Genomic DNA, 20,071 nt, shown 5'->3' with positions numbered 1-20,071 from the left:
CTGCTGGCCTCAAAAGGAGTGTATTTACGTCTCACGGGGGCCTGGCCTTGCGGCATGCCCCTGTCTGTTAGTATCCCGGCAGAGCAGAGCACCGGGAGGCGTAGCTGCTCGGTCAGGATTTAATGCCGGACCGGCCCAACTGGCCATCGCCCCTTCTGGCATTTGCCAGGAGTGCCAGATGGCCAGTCCGGCCCTGGACAGGATTACATTTTCAAAGCCACTGTATCTTCGCAGGTTTCAGCTGCTGGATGTACAGGGCAATTGTATTAAATATAAAACTAGGCATGCTTAGCATTTAATATTATTTCCGCTTTAAACCCAGAGGCTGAAACCGTTGAAGGCGCAATGGTTTTGAACAGGGTGGCATAGTAAATTTGCACCATAAAGAGCCAAATCCAATTAGACGCGAAAAGCTGCGGTTTTGCGAAAGGTTTTCGGCTGTGAAAATTTTTAGCACAAAAATGTGTATCATGCAATCCTATCCCCGAATTCTCCATGGGCAAAAACTGGTGAAAAGTTTTTACAATCTCAGAGTAGGCTAAAAGTTGTGCAAAATCTCTATTTTGGGCTAAAAATGTTGGGACTTGGTTCTGAACCCCTTGGGCACACCCTCCTCCTAATGACAAGTTAGGTGAAAATAATTTTTTAATTAGCCTAATTTGGCCAATAATAATGTAATTTTTTGGGTGAAAAATATTAAAAGTGTTGGAAAGTGGGATTCAAGTAGTGAGTCAGGTATTTTTGGGGGGCTGTATGGATGGTACAGGTGTTTTAAACATTGCAGGTTGCTGCACCAGGTGTATTTTTAAAACTTTTTTAAAAGTGCACTTTTATGACACAAAAATATACTTACACCCATTTTAATGTACCCCTAATTTAACTACAGCATTTATTTTGTCCAAAAATATAGTTTTCTATTATTTTCCACTGTTACACAAAAATGCATATAACAGCCATTTGACACAATTTAAGAACCCCAAATACTTTTATTAAGTCCACTAATACACTTCTATATTGATTTCCTATGTCAGTTAGGCTTTTTATGGGGTGTAGACAGATTTCCCCAAAATCTGTTATACTTTTCGCAGGTTAGACTTTCGTGCAAATGCTTTTTTGTTTCTACAGTAATAGGATAGTGCGAAAAAAGCCAGCACGCATGGGCCCTCATTCAGACCCACTCGCGAGCGGCTGTCCGCTCGCAAGTGGGTCGATGGTCCGCACTGCGCATGCGCACGACGGAGGGAGCTCCGTCGTGCGCATGCGCGAGACCCTACGAGCGAAGGACTTTCCTTCGCTCGGAGTGTCTCATCAAAGGGGGCGTGCTGTCGATGGTGACTGACAGTACGCCCCCTTTGGTGGGCGTGCCGGGGGCGTGCCTGCCAGACGGAGGCGTTCCCAAGGGAACGCCTACCGTCTGAAGCCGGCCCCACTTACATCACTAGTGATGTCAGTGGGAGTGATTTTGGCTCTGATAGAGCCAAAATCACTCCTGGCCTTGCGGTTGAAAAACTCAACCGCAGGCTTCTGCTCGCAGTTTCGATGGTCGCGATGGTCATGACCATCGCGACCATCATCCTGCACGCTCGTATATGCTGTGGGTGGTGACCCACAGCTATACGAGCGTCCAGGAGGACGCTCCATATTAATGGAGGTGGGCCCTGATTCAGAGCGAGCGCTCTGGTCAGAGCGTCCGGCTCTGAATCAGGGCCATGGACCATAGATGCGAAAATATCGCCTAAAACTTCACTAGGAAGTGGGCAGGATGCTGGAGATCTGCCTAAACTTCCGGGGGTGCGGGGGGGCTACCCGAAAAATCGTGAGCCTCCCGCCACTTCCGGGAGTTTAGGCAAGTATGGTGTAAGTGGTGGGTGAAGGTGCTGCTGCCAGCGGTCTGTATAGCGCGCTGGTCACATGGGCCACTCCCGCGACAGGGCCCCTATGCGAAGCAATACACCCAGAACACCTCAAATCAAAAAAATGTTGGCAGAAGAGATTTCATCGTGGGCGAAGCCGCGGGCAACAGCTAGTTTAAAATAAAAATGTCCAAAATGCAGAAATGATGTAACAGATTACAGTGACTATATATAAATAAAACACGAGGGCACGGTATTTCCATTGTCAAGGACTAATCTTTGTTTTTCAGCGCCCTGTGTAGCTCACCTACTGTCTCTGCGGGAATTATATTCCACCTGGTATGCAGTTATAATTATACCCATAGCTCTGCTTAGAAATACACCTAGAGGAAAGTCTATGAATAATAAATACCATTTAAATAAAGCAATAAATATTTGTATAGACATTGGCCTTGTTTTTATAAAGTTAATGTGAATCTGCTGATACAAGGACACTCCCTGAATTCACGCTGGAGTACGTGGGCACAGTACCGCTGCATAGTAATCACAGCAGAAGTTACTCTGCAATAGCAAAATGGATGTACCGTTTCAAGATGACTATGATTTTTATAAATGGGTTCAGAAAAAAAAATAAAAAATCAGGACAAAACTGGACACACCCCTGATGACATTGGCCACACCTCCCTTTGGCTAGGCCACACACATTTGTGCTTTTTGAAAAGATTCTAAACCCATATAATGTTATCATGCACCAAATTCATATATTAGACTTCAGCTCAGGGACGGACTGAGGCTCTAGATCGGCCCTGGCATTCTCCTCTGCGTGCGCTCACGTAAAAGGGGTGTGGCCTCGTCTCATGGGGCATGGTTAAATCTCACGGGGGTATGGTGCAAGTCACTGGGGCCTGGCCTTGTGGCGTGCCCCTTGTATCTCAGTGTCCCGGCCAAACAGAGCCCCCGGGAGGCGGAGCTGCTCGGCCGTACTTTCAGACCGGGCCGGCCCATCAGGCCATTGGCCCTTCTAGCATTTGCGGCCCTGATTCAGCTTAATACTTTATTCCAATGAAAACTGTTCTGCCAAACGATAAGAATCCTCATAGGCATAGTGAAATTAAGCAGGAGGGGGTCTCAATTTTAGGGGCAGATGTACTAAGCTCTGGAAAGTGGAGAGTGATAAACTGCCAACCAATCAGCTACTAAAGCCAGGTACACACTAGACGATATGTGTTCTGATCCGGTGGATCAGACGAGATATCGTCCACATCGAGCAGTGTGTACCCACTCTGTCGCTGACGATGCACGCTCCTGGCATCAGTGGCATCGCTGGTTCAGCCTCACCCAAAGCTTGTAACCCCCCTAAAAAAAAAAACAACTTTGTGTTTGTCCAAATCCTAAAACACATGTTAAATTGAATGCATCCCTGTTAAACATGCTGAGTATGATTTTACCAATGTGTGTTCTACAGACAGAAATATATGTATTAGGTCAGAAAATACATGGTATGTTTAGTGCCACATCTGTTTCCCCAAAATCTATTGCAGCCAAGCCAGCTCCCTCTTCTGCCTGACTTTGATTTGATAAACCTAATCTCATGTGACAAATAACTCATTTTAATTTGTAATTATTAATTAATAGAACATACTTGTCTACTACCCTCCTGATTCGGCAGGGAGCCAAAATGACGTGATCACGTGGTCACGTCCCCGCTCCGGCCACAAACATTTCCGGCCATGCCCCCTATTCCAGACACGCCCCCTGAAATGCCGATCTGGCTGTTCCCTCTCGGAAGGGGCAGCTAGAATATCGGCAACCCTGTAATAGAAGAAATCGGTAAAACACCCCGTTTACAGTTATGAGTAAAACCAGTTGCACCTGGACAAACCATGTTACGATACAAAAGGTGCAAATATATATACAGTACTGTATATACTGTATACTGGAAACCTGCCCCGGCTTCGCATGGGAGCAATTTTAAATTTACGACGACAGCCTTTTTTAACCAAGGTGTTATAAGATTGCCTTGTAGACGACATTAGTCGTTTTCCTTCTGACATCAACGCAAAAACATTTAGGGCCTGATTCAGAGGCACTCGCTGTTTGCGAGCACTCGCTCTGAATCAGGGCGTTCTTTTTTTTTTTTTCGGCCTCCAGGCCGCTCGCACAGCTGTGGGTGACCACAGCGGCTCGGCATTGTGAGGAAACCCAAAGGTAGGGTCACAGCACTCTAATAGAGCAGGAAGTCCACTACTGACATCACGAGTGATGTCAGTAAGGGCCACCCACAAACGGTAGGCGTTCCTTCGGGAATGCCTCCGTTCGTGCAGCCACCCCGCCTACCCGCCTACAAAATGGGGCGAGCTGTCGATCAACATCGACAGCCGCCCCTTTTTGTTGCGTGCACACTGGGCCACCATCGACCTGCTTGCTAGCGTTCTGCGCTCGCGAGCGGGCTGAATCAGGCCCTTAGTTTTGACATGACACGCAAAAGGGCCAAGTAAAGTTGTCCATGAGAAAGACAGTCTCCACTTAGGTGAAATCCAGCCACGTTAAGTGTCTGTCCCTGTGAATCGTTTTTCCCATAAATGAAATAGGAACGGTAATAAACGTGAAAAACTTACATTTTGTACCAGTAAACCGGCTTCGCCAATTTTTCTGGAGAAACCGGAAAATATGTATCACTCTCTACATGGTATAAAATAAAGTCCATCAGTGTGATATATCGGTTTACATGGCGCAAGAAAAGAAAGCGCTCTGACGTCCATTTTTTCATTGTCTTGCTTCACTAAAATCGTCACTGCTCGGCTCCCTTTTGTCATACACTTAGGCCCTGATTCAGAGACGGACGCTATGAAAGAGCGCTCACTTTGAATCTTGGCGTTTTGTTTTTTTTGTGTGCGGCCTCTTGGCCGCACGCATAGCTGTGGGTTACCACCCACAGCAATAGTGAGCGGCCAGGATGATGGTCGCGATGATCAAATCCATCGTGACCATCGGGCTTGCGACGAGACCCTTGTGGTAGGGTCTCGTGGCCGCAAGCCCCAGAGAGCTTCTGGCTCTAATAGAGCCGGAAGCTCTCCCACTGGCATCACTGGTGATGTTAGTGGGGCCGCCCCCAAACGGCAGGTGTTCCTTCGGGAACGCCTCCGTTTGGCCAGCCACCCCCCCTGCTCGCCTACCAAACAGGGCGAGCTGTCAATCACCATTGACAGCTCGCCCCCTTTGGTGCGACACCCGGAGCGACGGAGCATCCGTCGCTAGCCGGGTCTCGCGCATGCGCACAACGGATCCGGCTCCGTCGTGCGCATGCCCAGTGGGCAAACATCGACCCGGTTGCGCTTGCGACCGGGTCTGAATCAGGCCCTTAATCCTTTTGTCCACAAATACTCTATATAATAGTGACAACTGCATCAAAATCCGTCCAGACAGAGGCGTTTCAAGAGAGGAGGGTGCCAGTGTGCAGTCTCTGTCCGGGGTCCCCTGCTCTCTCTCCAGCGGCTGGCTGCGCGCTCGCTCTGAATGAGGGAGGCCGCATCTATTTTCCGACCCGGCCTCCTGGCCGCCCGATAGGCTCACCCACAGCGACCAGGTTGATGGTCGCGATGGTCAAGACCATCGCGACCATTGGGGCTTACGATGAGACCTTTGTGGTAGGGTCTAGTGTACCGCAAGCCCCAGTGAGCTTTCGGCTCTATTAGAGCCGGAAGCTCACCACTGACATCACTCGTGATGTCAGTGGGGCCGCCCCCAAATGGCAGGCGTTCCGTCGGGAACGCCTCCGTTTGTGTAGCCACCCCGCCTACAAAACGGGGTGAGCTGTCGATCACCATCGACAGCCACCCCTTTTGTAGTGAGCCCCGGAGCGAGAGAATTTCTCTCTCGCTCCAGGGCTTGCGCACGCGCAGTGCGGCCACTGCAAGTGCGCAGGGCCTCAACATCGACCCGCTTGCGAGCGCATAGGCACTTGCGAGCGGGTCTGAATGAGACCCTAAGTGCAGCGCCGCACTGGTAGACTCTGGGCAGTGCATGCGTAGGTCACCAGGAAAATGGCGCCGAGGCCATTTTCAAAGTGTTTTACCTACTACAAATGTGCAAAACGCCAGGAAAATGGCCATGGCGGGCCATTTTCCAGGTAATTTTGTCACCCTGATACCGGCGCCAACATGGGACTCCGGCGGCAGAGTGGTAAGTATTAAAAATATGGGTGCAGAGTGTGCGGTGTGGGCCTCCCCTGGACCCAGTGGCCCGTGTGCCTTGCACTCCCTTCACCCAGTATAGAAACGCCCCTGTGTCCAGTGGTAATCGAGATTAGGTAGTGGTAGTGCATAAACAGCTCAGTAATAAAACAATGAATGGGGTATATAGCTAAAAAAGCTACAAACTGAGCGCTACTAAAAACTGTAAAAGATATAACAGTATAAAATGTAATATCAATATAAAAGAAAGCACACACTGTAATGCTATAAAGTGTAAGGTGCAATAAACGATCAAAAAAGGCACCAATATAATGTTTATAGCCTTTTTAGGATTTAGTTCGCTTGGTAGAAGTCCAAAAAACCGCCTGCTGAGCAGTCACTGCTGTCCCTATCTAGCCCTACCTGAAGGTGCGATGGTCCGGCAGTGGTCTTCTCCTAATCATGCAGGCCCGAAAGAGCCGCAGCGCCTCTTAATGATGCCGATCTTCGTTTCTTTAGTCCTGCTAGCTCCGGCTAGTGCCCGCTTGTCTCGTCCCACTATAAGAACGCATTCTGCATCACAATGGATGCTTTTTCAAGGACAGGCCGGTACAGGGCACATTTAAGCTCTGTTGCAGGTCTATTCCACAGTTATGATGTGAACATTGTTGATATGTCGACATGGAACATCCCATCAGCTGAGACCGCTGGGTTAGAAGACAACGCTGCACCGCCGGTGGTGGAACACAGGTAAGTCAGCACTGTACCACCGGGAGCTACTTTTTGTCTACATTCTAATCATGTTATCTGTGTCGACATGGTGATGGTTGACATGCTAACAAATGTCGACATGTTGCATGTCAAAATTAGGGTCATGTCGATACCCTCATGTTGACACTATGGGCGGAATTCAATTCTTTCCAGTCCCTATCGCGCCCGACGGAGCTATTCAATTCTTGCTCCTGTCGGGCACGATGAGCTGCCAGCGCTACATTTCAGCTCGCAGCCCCTGGGGGATGAGAGTTGAAATGTGCGAAAAGTGACATGTTTGGGCGCCCAAACAGCTCTTTTCGCGATCGCGCCCAGCACTTTGGTCGGGTTTAGCTGCTTTACGCGGCTAAACATGACCTCTATGGGCGCGATCAGCACGAAAATCTTGGACAATTGCATAGCGGCCCACGATCTCCTGTCACTTTAGACGGGAGATGCGGGCCGCGAAAATTTTTTAATTCCGCCCTATGAATATCAACATGATTAAAGTCGACAAAGCATACCGAACCCGCTGGATGTACAACTACATTTAATTGAATATAGTGATATAGTGCAACCTAATTGCTTTCATATCAAGAGAAAAAGGTACGTTAAGCTACATGCTAATAATTAAGTGCACTTTATTATCATCAAACATTCCTCCCAACGGTCCTGAGACCATCGGGACAGTCCCCGGTGGCTAAACATGACATCAAGCCACTAACCTGTCATAGCCACATTGTCTTTTCTGATTGGAGGTATGATAAGTGTTACCACTGTCATATGAACCAGAACCTTTCAGTTCGGTTTGGATCGTTGATACCGTGCAACAGAGAAGACACCTGCAATGATCTCAGAGAAGAAATTGTTGATCAGCCTGGAAAGGGTCAGTGAGAAACGTTATTTGCAGATAGAGAACATTAAAGACGATTGCCTAACATTCCAGGAGTGAGCATCCCAGCAAATTCACCCAAAGATCAATAAGACCGCATGAGAAATCTCAAAGAACCCACCGGTGACAAGTGGGCATCTAAGGCCTCTGTCAACATCGTGAATGTTGCGGCTCTTCATCAGAAAAAGAGTGAACAGGTATGGCTTTCAGGGGGGAGGCTAGACAGGAGAAGGCCCCTTCTCTTCTTAACAAATTTCAGTATGACTCATGCTTCTAAACTTGAGGTGCAATGTCCTCTGGACAGACATGACCACAGTGCAGATGGTTGGTCTTAATGCTCAATGTCATATGCAAAACCCAAACACAACATATCATCACAAGAATCGTACACCAACCGTCAAGAGCGCTCTTGGAGGGGTGATATTTAGGTTTGTTTTTCAGCCACCTGGACCTCTTTATCCCACAGTATTCAAGAGGAAATTGTGAGGCCATCTGTCTGAGAACTGAAATAAATCTGAAATTAGATCACGCAAAAAGACAGTGGGCCTGATTCACTACGGATCGCAACTGTGAATGCAATAGCGATTACGCAGGCAGATCAACTGCAATAGTATGATAATCCGTTGCGATCGCTATGCCGCCTCAGCACTACACAGTGACGCCCACCTTACCTTACACACATCTGTAATGTTTAGCAAGACTGCGTAACCATCGGTAACATCGAGTACCATCGCAGCCTCACGCACACTTGCACAAGCCCATTTGCTAACTTCATCGCATGCTATGAGTTCTCAGACTATCGCGTCAGCTGTCATCGCAACGAAGCAATGATGAATTGCTTCGCCCCTAAATTAGGCCCTTAAATCCATTAAATTTGCCATTTAAAAACCACAGATAAGGAAATGTAATACACTTCGTATAGATTTCTGTTTACACAAGCTTATTTTTTACAGATGAAGTGTGAGTCTAAATAAAAAATAAAATAAAAAAAAAAACAGTTTCACAAAAGGTTGCAGAATTGGTGCCGTCGGTGGTGTGCTTAAAGTTACCATTATGGGAATTTTTTGTATTTTTTTTTAAATCTCAGAAAAAGTCATAGCGAAAACACCAGGGGCACAAGCAGGCGCTATTTGCAGAGCTCTGAGGATACTTAACTGTCTCCTCTAGCTCTTAGACATGTTATTGCTGAATCGTCATGGTCGGTAAGGAGCGACGATGCACATGTTTGTACTTAGCCGTTCCGATGTCTTATTATATAAACATGAAGGGTACACGTGTATTCAGCCTGAAACAGCTCAGACGCCGCTGTGCATCCCGTTATGGAGATTCCTGTGGTGAAAAATAGCCGTTCGGATTATCAGCACAAATGATCCAAAACTTGCTTTTCTCTTCAGCGCCTCATTTCCCATCTCCGTCATCTCACTTAGAAGAGAAACATAACCTGTTTTTTACTCTTTGTTATGTTTCTGGTGTCTGATGTGGCCACATGACCATGTGAATCACAGCTATTTGCGTATGTACCAGATGTGGTCGCAAGAAGAAGAGCAACATTAACCCGGCTGCTAAGAGAACACTATTTCACAGCCAGGAACATAAACTCATTGCTTTCTCTGGTGAGATGGCTCACCTGGCTTGTGGGGGAGATGTACTAAGCCTTGGAGCGTGATAAAGTGGAGAGAGATAAAATACCAACCAATCTTCTCCTACTTGTCACTTTATAGACTGTGTTTTCAAAATGACAGTTAGGAGCTGATTAGTTGGTACTTTATCTCTCTCCACTTTATGTCTTTCCAAGGCTTCGTACATCTACCCCTGTGTTTTTAGCCCATTCTGTTATTTTATACAATGGAGGCAATTGCTCGGTGCAATTCTGAGTTATACGTACGGGGAGGGGGGATCCTGTTTCTGACGGATCTCTTGCACCCAGCATGGGGCTGATGCGAGTGCAGATACTACTGATGACAGTGGGTGGCATAGGTTTCCGCTTGCAGGCGTACCCACAGTCGCTATATGGAAACTCGCATTAGGTATTATATCAGGCTTCCCCAGCTGCCCACAAATACAGCCACTTTGCGTGCGACTCAGCCTCACAGGGTGTAATGCAGAAGCACTTTATTATCAAACGGTGAAATGCGTTAGCTAGGTAAGTATGCCTTATATGGGACTTTAAAACCATGGGCTTGATTTAGAGCTAAATGTAGGGGCATTTGCGCAACATAAAGTTGAAAAAATTCTGCACTGTGTATGCGCACAGCTTACTGACGTCCAAATGGAAATGTGATGTAAGTAATAGTAATGCAAGTAGACTGACGTGACTTAATATAATATAGCTGCAATGCTAATGAGTGAAGTACTTTCAGTTGGACCAGTCAATACACTATCAGCTAAACAGAAGCGGCAAGCTACTGTAGTGCAGTAAATTATCATCGATGCTTATCACAGTGTCAGCCTGTAAACCCCCCCTCTAGAGATACATCTCTTAAAAGGCCTATCTGGGCATTCATCCACATTTAATGGTGTCGTATATACAAGAACATGTCCTTACTGTATCCAACCTGCGCTTCCCTGTATCTACCCTCTACTGTTCCGCAGGTCCCTATTACGCAAAGTCTACACACAGATGACTACATGGACAGTATGTACATCAATATCCTGCCCAAAAACAGATGTATGCCCCACTCAAAAAAATAAGCCCCCATATAATTAGTAATGGCACCATATAGTTGCCTCATGCATGTTATATGCTCAAGTGAATACTGATTAGTTGGTTTCCTCCATAGGAAGTTCCACCCTAGTACTTAACCAATCGCTGCTTCCTATTAGTCTCTACCTCTTGTCAGAGTAATTTGATGTTCCAGTGTGACAGTGGGCCATGTGACAGAGCTCCCTCACCATGTGACATGTGAGTTGACAGGTATGCAGAGTGTTTAGTAGGGTATTTCTTCTTCTTTTGTTATATTGACTATGGCTGGTTTGTGCAAAGTCTGCACAGTCAGTTCTGGTAAAGCGCCAACCAACTCTTCCTCCAAACAACCTTGGAAATCCCCAGTTCGCATGATTGACATGTAAGCTCCAATCTGAAAGGTCACTTACAGTCCCGGCATACCAGTCCTACACATGTGCTCACTTTATCACAGTGCACAGTTACAATGCCCAGAGGGGAGAGGGTACAAAGTAACTGGACCTCCACTGATGACCAAGCGGTGGCATTTATGGGCCATATGCCCACCCACGGCTCATTCTGAGATGGATAATAGGTTTGAGGTTGACTGCATAGACCAGTAGCTTCTGTCCCACACGGTTAGTCCTCTCCCAGGCTGTACACAGATCACTCCGCATGCTTTTGCTGAAGCTGTGCATAGCCTAGGAAGAACACCCAAGAGCTGCTACACCAGGCCCTGAGAGTGTTCTTAGCGGCGTTGCCTGGATCTTATACAGCTCTAGAACAAGTTCAATTTCCTCACTGGGTAATACGATGAATGCTATATAAATAAGCAATAATAAATAATCTTCCCAACAAACACTGCTTACCGGACACCTCCCTATTGACAACATGACCATAAAGCCTACCTCACAACCTTGCTGATAGAAGGCATCCTTGATTCAGAACTATTATTTGGAGGCCTATTTATCATTCAATATTTGCGGCATTGGCGTATCAATAATGGGTGCAGGGTATTTGGTGCCGCACACCCTGCACCCATGTTTAATACTTACCTCTCCGGAGTTCCGCATCTGCGCTGCAGCAGCACAAATCACCGGGAAAATGGCACGGCGGACATTTTCCTGGAGAATTTCGCATGCAGAGTAGTGAAATCTCAGGGACTATGGTGCGGGCGCCATGTTCATGGAAACCTGCATGTGCGCAGTAGACTACTGCACCGCCGAGAGGAGGGGCCCGCATGGAGTAGTCTGAACACAGGCCCCCTGCTCTCTTAAACCGGCCCTGATTTGCGTCATATCCCCCCAAACACGAATACCCGCAAATATTAGGTACCACCCATGGAATTAAGGAGAGACCGCAACAAATATCTCCGATAACTGCTGTGGCTCCTCCATTTCCGACCACAGCCACAGCTCCCATAGGTTTTTATGGGGGACTGCAAAGCTGTTAGATTTAGGTTGACCCCGGCAGCTATCGCCATCTGTAGATGACATAAGCACTGTAGCCTATGGGCTACATTTTGCAAAAATTACAGAGAGAACCCTCTCCGGCAATGGCCATTGCACATGCGTAGACAGCGCATCTGAAGTAGGACGCCGGAGGTCCCGATATATACTGTGATCACTTCTAACACATAGCAGAGATGGCCTCGTTTCCCCTGTACCTAGATATAATGTTTGATACATTTGGGCAGTATATCATTTTCTAATGCCATGAATACAGCAATAAAAAAATCAGGTCTAAAACTCAATAATTGATACATATGCCCCTTGTTAGCTACAACAACCCTGTTTACAAATCCTGTTACATGCATCTAATATTTATCTCCATATTACACACACTTCTTCATGGTCTTCTCCTAAACAGACTTCCTCCCATAGCATCCATTTAGACTAATTTTTCTTGCCTCAAGACATCTCCTAACTTGATGTCTCCACTCTAAGAAAGATCTGTGCCTCACACTCTCATAACCCTTGCCACCATTCCCAGTTACATGACCTTAGGCAGTGTAGCCACTGCTGTCCTTAGCTGTAAAGAAGGGTTAGGTACAGTATGATATGTCAACATTCATAATGACAACATAATGAGACTCGGCAGCTTCCAGGTGCCAGCGATCATGTGGTCGTCAGCTCCAACAGCGTCATCTGAGTCACCAGTGTAAGTACAGTCCCCCTATCTCTACCCTCCCCCTACCACCTAACTCTAACCCTCCTATCCCTCAGCCTAACCCTAACCCTCCCATCCCGCAGCCTAACCCTAACCCTCCCATCCCACTGCCTAACCCTAACCCTCCCATCCCGCAGCCTAACCCTAACCCTCCTATCCCACAGCCTAACTCTAATCCTCCCATCCCGCAGCCTAACCCTCCCATCCCTCAGCCTAACTCTAACCCTCCTATCCCTCAGCCTAATCCTCCCATCCCTCAACCTAACCTTAACCCTCCCATCCCGCAGCCTAATCCTAACCCTCATATCCCTCAGCCTAACGATCCCATCCCGCAGCCTAACCCTCCCATCCCACAGCCTAGCCCTAACCCTCCCATCCCACAGCCTAGCCCTAACCCTCCCATCCCGCAGTCTAACCCTAACCCTCAGTTTAAGTAACCCTTCCATCCCTCAGCCTAACCCTTCTATCCATCAGCCTAACTAACCCTTCCATCCCTCAGCTTAACCCTAACATCCCTGAACCTAACCTTAACCCTCCCATCCCGCAGCCTAATCCTAACCCTCTTATCCCTCAGCCTAACTAACCCTTCCATCCCTCAGCCTAACTAACCCTTCCATCCCTCAGTCTAACCCTCCCATCCCACAGCCCAATCCTAACCCTCCCATTCCACAGCCTAACCCTAACCCTCCTATCCCTCACCCTAACCCTCCCATCCCTCAGCCTAACCCTCCCATCCCGCAGCCTAACCCTAACCCTCCCATTCCTCAGCCTAACCCTATTGTTGAAATTCTGACAATGTTGGAATTTAACATTCTGAGAATGTCGAGATGTTGCCTCTCAACATTTAAACAATTTGTCCAATTCATAACTATTGACACTGTGATGTCGAAATTGTTATTGTCCACCTAAAGACTACAACCTGTGAAGAAAAGTACAACAAACAAAACGCCAATTGCACACACATATTACTCAGCTCTCTTTTATTCATGACACACTATCCAATCTCTTTTTTGCAAACTGGACTGCTTGTTGGAAACTGGGGCGTTATCCCTGAGGGCTCCATCTTGCAGATGGCCTGGCCGTTCTTGCCTGCTGATTTCTTAAGCAGTCACATCACCACAAACCGGCTGTGCCAATCTCCTCTAGTGTTCTCTCTCATTCCTGGCCTACTCTTCCTTGTCTCTTATTCTGGGATTATAGGCTTTGAGGCCACTGTTCATTTTCATTATCTGACAGCCCTGAAGCCTTACGTGATGCAAATCTCCTCCCCTAAGGTGATTTCACTTCTCCAAGGCTCTTCTCTATTCTGACCCCCAAGCACTTCAGCCCTGGCTGGATAAATGCAGTTCCAAGCAACCTGGGAGATTCCCTTCCTCCATTCACACCCTTGTCTGTTTCTGGCCAAGCCCCCACAGTTGACTCACCTGGCCCCATTGAGGTCATGCCTGCAGATCAGCCATCTCCGGGGAACAGCCACCACAGCAGCCATTCTGGACCATTTTGTTCCTGACAGTCTGATTCGGATCCCACAGTCATCCTCTCTGGATAGTGACACTTGTCTAGAGGAGTCGCTTGTTACCTCATATGGGACCTGCAGTTGGGGGAAGCTCTCCTTCCATGTCAATGCCCCATATGTATGGGAGTTTTCCATCATTGGATGGTACATAGGGACCCTAAAAAATTCTTGCCATGGGACCCATAAATACCTGCTGTAGTTACATCCCTGCACATGTTCTGCTGGGAAGAGGGTGAGGTAGGCATGTGATAATATTACATGTAGTGCCGAACATCACTCCCCCTGTTCACAACTATGTAGTGCATCCTCCAATCTCTGATAGGCTACCTACTCCCCCTATAGGGCAAATCTCACAGTTTCTCCTCCTATACCAATGAAATTCCCCTGCTCCTGGCTGCAGTCATTACCCATGCGATTCCAGTTGACCTGTGGAACTCCCTACTTCAAACAGCAAAACATTGCCCTAACCTCCAATCCTTCAATCATTTCCTGAAAACTTCAGATACTTTGGAATATTAGCAAATCTTCTTAACCTCCTTAATATATTATACCAGATTATCACCCCTCTGTCATTCATTTTATTTCCATATTCAGACCATACTTACCTTCTCTACCAGATGGTCTAGGACTCCTGATATTTGGTGTAGTCCTCCGGACTCCCGTATCTCCCCTGCTTCCCAGGCCATTTTAGACCAGCCTCCTCACTGCAGACCCACGAATTGGGACATTTTAATGCAATGAAGTGGGGCCTAATGTCGTTAGGTGCACGGCTCAGCCTCTGGAGAGGTCCTCTGCATCTCCTCTCTGGACAGGAGAAATGAAAAGGTGTCAAGCATGATTCAGACTATCTACTAACCCCCAATAACATGACTGACATATTGCCACACAAAGCACATTCCTATTACAATCTGGCTGGACAAAATGCAATCTGTGCGGGTGTAGAATTTTCTGTAGATTGCAATCTTGCGAGCAGTCCCCTCTTACTATCTGTGAATATCAACTTTTTTTTACCTATCTGTGAATATCAACTTTTTTTTTATTACCGTGTTTGTAACCAAATTTAAGTATGCCGGCGTTATGTAAATGGTAATATTTTCTCTATATCTGTAATTACTCCATCTGTATGGATTTCATAGTACAAATTATTCAATTATGCATACTGATATCAATTGCTGAAAGTCAGTTCTTATGCATTCTATAGGAGTAAAGAATCTTCTAACACAATAAATGCAGGTTATAATTACATACTATGGCAGTGGTTCCCAAACTTTTTTGAATCACGGCGCCCTAAGGGATCAGCATTGTTTTCACGGCACCCCTAGGCCAAAAGTTTTTTGAGCAATTCAGAAGAAAATGTAGTAAAGTGAAGTAAATTGGGCTTACCTGTCATTCTCAGGTTCAGTTTTGTGGTGGACAGGTTTGTGCTTCTGTTTGTCCACATATTAACAATACTTTGACCATAAATAATTTGGTGCTGAGCAACCAACCTGAGGCACACCTGCAAGTGTCCCGAGGCACCCCAGGGTGCCACGTCACACAGTTTGGGAACCACTGACTGTGCTATGGTTATGTTTTCTTTATAAGATATACTTGACCATCTCCAGTGTCTGTTAACGTGGTACACACATGCACAATCTGAACCTTTTAACTTTAAATAGTACAAGAGGACATTATAGGATCCCCATGAAAACAAGTGCAGTTGTGCAATGGGAAGTCTGAACACCGACTAGGAAGCTCATGGCAAGGTGACATGAATTATCGGAGTTCGAATGGGGCATTATAGTGGGTGCCCGATGGTCTGGGAGAATCCATTTCGGAAGTTGTGCGGACATTCAACATTCCTCAATCTGCGATGTTGTGTGTACCAGGAATACCTCATGTGTCGAAGCTGAATAATTGGCTGAGACAAGATCAGTTTAAAATTGAAGCGTGCGCAACGCCATCTTGCAAATGGCTGTTAGACTCCATTTTAGAAACAAGAATCTGCAAGACGCCATTTTGTGACCAGCGTCATTTCAAGTTACAACTCAGGAGCTAAGAACAGATGGCAATGTTTTTGTTAATCTACCAAGGGCAACTGGAAGAACAAGCTTTCTGAATAAAAGTAAATAGAATAGACAATGGGTATTTTTACATACAAATTGGGAATCCCTGGATGCAGATAAAGTATAGTGGTGGCAATTGTAATATAATCCAGGCATTGATCTACACAATTGGATTTGTCTGAATCCTAAACAAGTCTTAGCCCCACACACAGACAGGATGGCCCCAACTTCACAGCTTGATTCACAGTTCACACAAGAGTCTGGGAGAACAAAAGAGGTTTTTTCCTTTGAACACAGGACAGGTGGGGACCTGCTGACAGAGGGCATGTGGAACTACAATGCTCAGCAATCCACACTGCTGGATGTTCACTTCGTGTATGAGAAATTATGCACTTAAATCTCACCCATTAATAACTAGCGTCCTTATATCAAACCCCGAATACCCACACATTACATATTCACACATAAGGTTCAATAAGCTCTAAAGTGTATGATTTAAGTTGGTTCAGTTAGTTAAATGCTGAGAAATAAAGATATTTGATAACTAAGGTATTACACATGCTAAACAAGTCGTGTTTGGAGTTGTACTGATGCGTATTCTTTTTACAGTATTCCGGTGTTATCGGTGAGGAGATCGCATCATGCATTCTCGAGTTATGGATCGCAGAGCCTACAAGCAACAAAATGTATATTTTAGGAACAGCTGTTAGGATGTTGCAGGGGGCGTGAAGAGGAAGATCCCCAGCTGTTAGAGGCAGGGAGAGTCTGTTTGAACCAGCCTGTTAAATGTGCTGTAACAGATGCTTCTCCCCTGGGAACCAATGATGTCAGCAACAGACTTCCCTATTGTCCTGTTTATTCTGGGGGGGTATAAATATGAGTGCACGAACGCTGGTTCTCAGTCTTCATGCTGAACGCTGTATGACTAGGGGTCTCTTGCTGATGCCTATCTCCGGGTCCGGAAGCGCCTGCGTATGTATACTGTACTTGGGTCTGTATAATTTTCCTTTTGTGCCTAAATTGTGTCTTGATCAATTGCGTGTAACTGTCTGAACTTTTACCTGAATATCACTTGTGCTTTGGAACCACAGATTCCACGTCTAAGTCTTTATGGTATGACTGCGTACGCAAATTAGCGTCATCCTTAGAGGTTTATAGGAAGGGTTTTAGAAGGTACAGGCAGGGGTATATAGAGGTTCATTTTAATATCAACACATAGAAGGCATTACCACCCATTGTGTACGGCACTGTGGCAGACCACAGGTGCTTAATGATCGTGACCAGCGGCATCTGGCCCGAATTGTCCATGGCAACAGACAAGCAACACTGGCTCAAATCACATCCACATTCAAAGCAGGAGGCACCAGGTGCATATCCAGCAGGTCAGTGCAGCACTGTTTAGCTTCCATGAGATATGGGAGTAGAAGGCCCACCAGAGTGCCCATGTTAACACTACGACACTGGACACAGCACCTCACCTGGGCTCGTAACATCACTAATTGGACCCTGGAGGACTGGCAACATGTGGCGTGGTCCAATGAGTCATGGTTCCAGTTGTTTCGGGCTGATGGTAGAGTTCGGGTGTGGCGCAGACTCCATGAGGCCATGGACCCCAGTTGCCAACAATGCACCGTGCAGGCTGATGGTGGTTCCATAATAGTTTGGAGGGTGTTCACATGGCATGGGTTGGGTCCGCTGGTCCGCCTGAACATGTATTGACTGGTAACTGCTACGTTGCATTGCTTGATGACCATTTGCAGCCCTTCATAGACTTTATGTACCCCCACAACGATTGAATATTCCAGAAGGATAATGCACCATGTCATCTGTCCCAAGTTGTCCAGAATTGGTTTGAGGAGCATTCTGGAGAGTCCAGATGAATGGTGTGGCCACCATGTTCGCCCAGCATAAACCCAATTGAGCATTTATGGGACGTTGTGGAGAGGTCCATTCGCACCTGAGATCCTGCAAATACAAATATCAGGGAGCTGTGGAAAGCTATGCAGACGGCATGGATCAACATCTATCCAGAGGTCTTTTGTCCACTTGTTGAATCGATGCCGCGTCGAGTTGCTGCACATCGCTGGGCTAGAGTGGGGTTCTACTCGATACTATATATCTATCCCATGATTTTTGGCACATACATTAGTAGATAGTTTAGTGTATACACACATAGTAGTAGTAGTAAACAGACGTCATGGCCTGGTATACCACTGCTATGCAGATGATACACAACTGTACCTGTCCTTTGCTCCAGGTACTGAGAACACAATAACAACCCTAAATGGCTGTCTAGCTAAGCTCCGGGAGTGGATGAGTTTCAGTTGGCTGCAACTGAACCCTGATAAAACAGAGGTCCTTATGATAGGTCATAGGACAAGACTGCACCAAAGCCAACTAACAGGTCTTATGCTTGGGTGTTCAGAACTACAAAACACTGAACATGTGCGAAATCTTGGTGTTGTCCTGGATAGGCTTTACACTTAAACACCAGGTATCAAACACAATCAAATCCTCATTCTTTCATCTGAGGAACATAGGAAGAATTTAGCTCTTAATTCCCTCAGAAGTTCTGTCTAAAGTCATACATGCATTTATATCATCACGCCTAGACTACCTAGGTCTCACAGCAAAAGAATTGCACAGCATGCAGATGGAACAAAATGCAGCTACCAGGCTATTAACCAACCAGCGCTGTTTCAGCCACATAACACCCACTCTCTACTACCTTCACTGGCTGCCTGTAAGTTGGCGGATCATTTTCAAGATTTGCTTACTGACATTTTTAAAGCCCTACATGGCCAGGGCCCAAGGTTCTTGAAGCTGCTTCAGATACCTTACTAACACACTCGATTACTGTGATCCATTGAGGAAGGACTATTAACAGTACCTAGAATCTCCCGGAATTCTTTTGGGGGTCGAGTTTTCTGTGGCTCCGACTCTATGGAACTCGCTTCCCCGCACAGTTTGAGAAGCCTCCATTCTAGTGTCCTTCAAAAATAGACTTGAGACTTTCCTGTTCACCCAAGCACTACACTAATGTCCCTTATTAAACTTGTCTTGTATATTGTGCTGTAAACTTAAATGTAAAGCACTTTGAGTCCTATTAGGAAAAAAGTGCTATATAAATAACATTATTATCATCATTATTATTAAGTGTAGTGTATATATACATACAGTCATACATAGTAGTAGTGTAGTGTATATACATAGCCATTCATAGTAGTAGGTAGTGTACAGTATAAACACAGTCATGCATAGTATAGTGGATACTGCACAGTGTATACACTCATAGTCATGCATAGTATAGTGGTACTGTACAGTGTATACACACATGGTCATGCATAGTATAGTGGTACTGTACAGTGTATACACACATGGTCATGCATAGTATAGTGGGTACTGTACAGTGTATACACACATGGTCATGCATAGTATAGTGGGTACTGTACAGTGTATACACACATGGTCATGCATAGTATAGTGGGTACTGTACAGTGTATACACTCAAGGCCTGATTCAGAAAAAAAACTCGCTCCGAGGCATGCGAAGGCGTGCGCAATGCCCCAACATCGACCCGTTTGCGAGCGGGTCTGAATCAGGCCCTCATAGTCATGCATAGTATAGTGCTACTGTACAGTGTATACACACATATTCGTGCATAGTATAGAGCAGGGGTAGCCAACCCTGGTCCTCAAGAGCTACCAACAGTGCATGTTTTCCAGGTCTCCTCACAGAATCGCAAGTGAAATAATTAGCTCCACCTGTGGCTCTTTTTAAATGTGTCAGTGAGTAATAACTACACCTGTGCACCTGCTGGGTGACTTGGAAAACGTGAACTGTTTGTATCTCTCGAGGGCCGAGGTTGGCTGTCCCTGGTATAGAGGGTACTATACAGTGTATGCACACATAGGGCCTAATTCAGAGACGGACGCAATGCCGATATTTTCGCAGATTGAGCGATTGTCTGCTATTGCGCATGCAGCTCTGTTTGCGATTACGTTTGTACAGA

Source organism: Taudactylus pleione, unplaced genomic scaffold (genome assembly GCF_031769625.1).
Source record: "Taudactylus pleione unplaced genomic scaffold, aTauple2 ptg000451l, whole genome shotgun sequence".
In the NCBI taxonomy this organism is placed as follows: domain Eukaryota; kingdom Metazoa; phylum Chordata; class Amphibia; order Anura; family Myobatrachidae; genus Taudactylus; species Taudactylus pleione.
This window is presented reverse-complemented; position numbering follows the sequence as displayed.